The sequence below is a fragment of the Lucilia cuprina genome, chromosome 5, assembly GCF_022045245.1.
Source record: "Lucilia cuprina isolate Lc7/37 chromosome 5, ASM2204524v1, whole genome shotgun sequence".
Taxonomy (NCBI): Eukaryota; Metazoa; Arthropoda; class Insecta; order Diptera; family Calliphoridae; genus Lucilia; species Lucilia cuprina.
Genome location: NC_060953.1, coordinates 52,564,746 through 52,571,055, shown reverse-complemented (window position 1 = coordinate 52,571,055; position 6,310 = coordinate 52,564,746).

Below are 6,310 nucleotides of genomic sequence, written 5' to 3'. Positions count from 1 at the left end.
TATGGTCTGGTCTATGGTCTGGTCTATGGTCTGGTCTATGGTCTGATCTATGGTCTGATCTATGGTCTGGTCTATGGTCTGGTCTATGGTCTGGTCTATGTTCTGGTCTATAGCCTGCTCTTGTTATCAACTATAGCTTTGCAAACACACGTATACAATATTTAATTTACATTTATTCCTCTAAATATACTCTTTTTGTTTGTGGTTAAATAATGCGTAAATAATATTTTGCACACATACACACACATTGCTGTAATTTAATATTTTTAAAGCTACAGTTTCTGTTTTACAATTTGTCTGTAAAATATTGTTCATTTGTTATATTTAACCTAATCGTACTAATGTCAGTTATAATCTGCTGATACTGACTAAAGTTCATAATGTTTAAGATGACAACACATAAATCTGTATGTCATTTAATAATTATGTTTGCTTTTTAATGTAATGCAATGAACTTTGAATATAATTTAAAATATATTTTATTAAAAATAAAAACTTTAAGAAAATATCTTAATGAATTTTTTGAATTAAATAATGATTTTATTAAAATGTATGTATTTGATTATCTGTTTGTAATACACAACGCATGAGTGTTTTCTGTAAATAGTATTAAATATACATCATACGCATTGTTGTTTAAAATTCTTAACATGAGATTGCATTTTTTTTTTGGAGTACACACATACATACATATAATGTTTGTTTGAGTGTGTAGAATTTTGATTTTTGGAAATTTCAATTTAACCAAAAAAAATTATACGCCCTGTTAACAATAGTCAGACGTGACTGTCTGTATAACAAGGTCATTCAAACGTATGAGCGATTTTTTTTTAATTTTAATATTAATCATACTTGTAAATCAGTAGATTCAATTTATTTCAATCGCTTGATTAAACAATTTTGTATAGATAAGAGTGCATTATGTTTGGTAAAATCAATTTATTTTAAGATATTATTTAAATTGAATATCAAATATTTAGAGTTTATAGAAGAGTTTCATTAATTTAGTGTAATAATTTTTAATTTTATCAAATAAATTTATTTGAATGAAAATAAATAAATGAACATATCTAGTCTTATATCACTACAGTTTTAATGTAAAACATTTGTACAGAGTAAACATGTAAAACATTTGTACAGAGTTTAAAAGGATACATGTTGTATTATAATATATTTATAATCCCTATTAGATTTTCTTTTAGTCACCTACAGTTCTTGCATTGCTGATAATATATCAAGTGCACCTGTTTACGTACACTAACAAAGTGAACATTTGTATATGTACTGAATTAACAATAAATGTAAGTTAGTTAGTTAGTTAGTTTGAAAGGAGGATGTATACACATCAAATCCGAAGAAATACACCTAGACCTCTATCGGGCCTGTTGTGCGCTCCTTAACCAGTGCCACGGGTGGGAATCGAACCCACCACCTCCGGTCTACCAGACTAGAACACTAACCACTAACCTACCGGAGGCCACCAACAATAAATGTAAATAAATAAACATTTTATTATTGAGATATTTATGTGAATATTAAGGTGTACATTGGATTAGCCACTAACTAACTAAGTAACTAAGTAACTAACTAACTAACTAACTAACTAACTAACTAACTAACTAACTAACTAACTAACTAACTAACTAACTAACTAACTAACTAACTAACTAACTAACTAACTAACTAACTAACTAACTAACTAACTAACTAACTAACTAAACAACTAGCTTACTATTTTATTTTTGCATCGTCCGTCCAAATCTTGAACTCCAAATGTAATGAAACAAGTAAGAGTTTTACATTTGGCTGAGCCGAATCTTATATACACTTCACCAAGAAAGCTTCAACAAGCAAAGCTGTGCCGAATCTTATATACCTTTCACCAAAAAAGCTACAACAAACAGAATCTGAATGTTTTTTTCTTCATGCATTTGCATGTAAAATATAAAAATTTCTCGGCAAAATTTTCAGAAGTTGTTACAGATCTTTGCTAATATTGAATTATTGAAGACTGAGATACAAAAGATTTCTGTGGTCTTCAGTAAAACTGATGGACGGACAGACAGACAGACATACGGACATACCATAATCGTCTCCGCTGTCTGTAAGGATCCAGAATAAATATAATGTAAATTATATTGTACAAAATAAAAATCAAACTGATTGGCAAACATCTCACGAATGTAAAAAAATTGTTTATGCATTTGAGTCAAATTCTTAAAATTTTAAAATAATTTTAATAAATATTAGGTTTATAAACATAAAGAGTTACTTGAAGCTAAAGTACTCTTTGAGTCATACTCGATCAATACATATATTTTTTTCTTGAAAAATAATATGTACCACCTTAATAAAATAAATTACTCCTAGAATTATAAAAATATATGCTTAAATAATTAAGTGATTTTAACTTTAATATACAAGCACTTAGTTAATTCTACAATAGAAACAAATTGTTGACAAACTTAAACTGAAATGATAATTGAAGTAAAACAAAAATATTCTTTAAAAGGATCAAAATTCACTTAAGGTTTAAATAATTACATTTTTTAATTTTCTACAATAGCTTATGGATACTTATAAAAAATTAAATTTACTTTTAGCATTTATTCTATTTAATAAAATTACTTTAATACTAAGCAAAACTAATGGAAAAAGAAAACAAGTAATTGTAGTTAACATTGGATACGTTGTCAAGGTTAACAATAAATGTGAATAATACTAATGTGAGAACAAAACAAATAAGGTAGTATAGTCGTACCTAGCAGATAATATAATACCCTGTTTTTAGAACAAAGTAAGTTGTGAGATATGCACCCTTCGTACAAGATTTACTTGCACAGACAGACAGAAATACATATATATAGAGGGAAAGACAGACGGACCCACCTCAATCAATTCAGAAATTAACTCTGAGCCGCTTAATGTTATTCAGCATAAAATACTAAATACCGTGGTGTAGGGTATAACTAGTTAGTAGTATCCAACATCACCAATGATGGAGGTTATAAAAAATGCAAACAAAATCGGATATATTTACAAGTTTAAGGTCAATAAAATGGTCGTCGTACATACACATGTATATATTTACCTTGTGTACTATTTGTCATTTTTTTTTTTTTGATATGGTATTTTAAGGTCTATTTGTACATATGTATGTATATCATTTTAATGGCCTTTAGGGGATCGCTGTGTATGTCTGTTTCGTTTTATTTACGTTCATCGTCTTCCACTCTGTTGACTTAAACTTAAATATCCTGACTTTTATAAACGCACACATATGTATGTACATGTAAATAAAAATATAAATGCAGACAATTTTGTGTTAAATTTTGCAATAGTATAAGACCAAAAAATAAACAAGTATGAATGTAGGACATGGGCGATCATATGATATCCTGCACCAGTCAGTATATTAAAAATGTTGATTATTTTTCAAAAATTAAGCATTTATTTTTTATTAATACCGGAATATTTTAAATTATTGTGGACAATAAGTTAAGCTAAATATGAACCTGTCCTTTTAAATTTTGGTAGTAAACTTGATTTCTAATTCAAAGTTATTTATGTAGAATTTAATCGTGTTATTAGTGTTTATAAGTAAATTTTGACTTATAAGTCATTTTCCGAAGGAGAGTTTGTATGTTCATCCTTAGACAAAAAGATAAAAATGTACCATTAAATTTTCTTTTAAATTGCGATCTGTAGCGTGCACACAATGTTTACAGACTGACAGTCGAACTCAGGGGCGGACAGACGGACATAGATAAATTGAATCAGATAGTGATTTTGAGTCGACTTGTATTGTCGGACCAAATTCATAACACCTTCCTCACTATAGTGGTGTAGTTTATAATGTAAAAAATGTAAAGCTAGCCATGGTCGATCATATGATACTTTAATATCTATCCTCCCCCCGGAGGCATGTTACCGTGATGAAGAATCCACCTTGGTGTTATTGCAATCCCGGTATAAAAAGAGGTGGCCAATACCTCTAGTCTGGACGGGACTAAAAAATTGGTTGCAGTCTACTGCCTGGCTTAGTCCTTGCATAGATTGAAAAGAGATCAGACCAGAGCACTGCATAATCTGGTTCTACGGTTGGCCAGTTGCTCGCAGGACTATGTCCTCGCTAGTCAGTTTAAATCGAAATTCGTGGGAAGAGTAAGTGGCGTTAAAAGACCGTCGTAAGGTAAAGTCAATATTTTAGGATAAGTTCGCTGTTGCAGATACACCACAGAGGAGTGACTGTGGGACTAAGTATTGGAAATGAGTTGGCATTTACTGTATATGGTACGGGATGAATATAAGGTTCGGCGGTCCTTACCCCACCAGTCTACCTAATAAATGTGTCGAATGTTTTTCTCTTATGAATGTGTCGTATAAATGAGATGTGTGCTGGGTTGAATGATGATGGATGAAAGGTATCATATACATATGATAACAATGAATTTTTCTTAATTGTCCAGATATGTTCAGAGTATACTCTGTTCATATCAGAATTACCACAGTGTGTCCCTGTGAGTAAGAACAATGTCCTTGGATTATATAATTTTAGGTGCTATTGTCGAATCAACAGAGGCCATCCAATGGTCAGAGATTAGATAGCTCGAGTACTTCAGCAAAGTGCTTGTACATGGACCTGTCGAACCCAATGTACAAAAATTGCCACCTGAGTACTTCGTTGAAGGATAAATTGGGCGATGGTAAACCGTTGTCAAGTCTACCCAGTGGATGAAAAAGACAACCGTGGGGTAGGTCATCATGTCAGGTACTCATGTAAAATTCTCGGCATTCATTCAATATCTATCCATGTAAATGAAGATATAACGATTTAAACTCAAAAAAACGCAAACTTTCGTTAAACTGTTTTTAAAATTGAGACTTGTACACAAATGTTTACATGGACACAAATACATACAGACGGACATAGGTAAATTGATACAAAAAGTAATTCTAAATTGATTATTATACTTTAAGGTGAATGCAGTGTACATATGTTACACACATCAGCACAAACGCATAATACCTACCCCTCTATAGTGAGGTAGCATATAAATATTTTATTGTATTACTGTCATGACTTCAGTTTCTTTTATTGTTATTATTGTTATCATATTTTTAACAGGTATTTAAAGTTTTTACGACCTTCTGCTGACAGGAGGAATTTAAATATATATATATTTAACATTTTTGGAGAAAGATTTTATAAAAATTAAAAAAAATCTGTATTTTTTAGACTTTCAAAATAATTTAATTGTAAGTTTTAGATAAATAGATTTCGGTAATAAACATGTTGTTAAGGTGCTTTATATAGACAAACTACTAAAAATAATAATTTCAATCCTTTTCATTTTCTAAAGTTTTATAAAATATTTAATAATAAATTTATTCATTAAAATATTTACTACAATACACGCCTGCATAGTAGAGTAAATATTTGTTGTTTTGTGTGTATGTAAATACATTTCATTTTCTTTTCATGAATAATTGAAAAAACTTTTCTTTTTTGTGCTTTGCTTCAGCTAACAAATATATGTATATATAACATTGTATACAAACACAATCGATTAATTTTATTGTCTGTGAAAACAATTTTATGTCAATGCAATAATATTAAATTTTGCTACAAATGACAGAGAAAAGAAAAAAGTTAAACAACAAGTCACCACTTACCAATAGTAGCAAAGCAGTGTAAAAGGGATTTTTGTAGAAGACTTAAAAATTTAAAGAAAAACAAGTAATACTTCTATATTCGGAGGTGCCGAATCTTATATACCCTTCACCAAGTATGTTTTAAAAAACAGTTTTTATTTATTTTGTATCTTTGCACACATGTCACACATAACATACAAACAAACAAATATAAACTGTAACAGAAAGAAATATTAACCGTTGTATTGTAATACCACCGTCAAACTGTATTACCACCCTCAAACAAATATGAGCTTACACAATACACAGCTGAATAAATCCAAATACATTTCCACACGCACATGTACAACTTTATCCAATTCAGTGTTGTTTTTGTTTTTTAACAAAGCATGAAAAAAATGTGGCTTTTTTGATGAAATTTTCAGAGCTTGTCTCGGATTTTTGCTCATATCTCCGTTTTGCTGATTTTAAATAGCGATCTTCTCGAACGCATGTCTAACTGAATTATTGAAGATTAGTCTATAGCCTAGTTTATAGTCTAGTCTAAGGTCTAGTCTATAGTCTATAGTCTAGTCTATAGTCTAGTCTATAGTCTAGTCTATAGTCTAGTCTATAGTCTAGTCTATAGTCTAGTCTATAGTCTAGTCTATAGTCT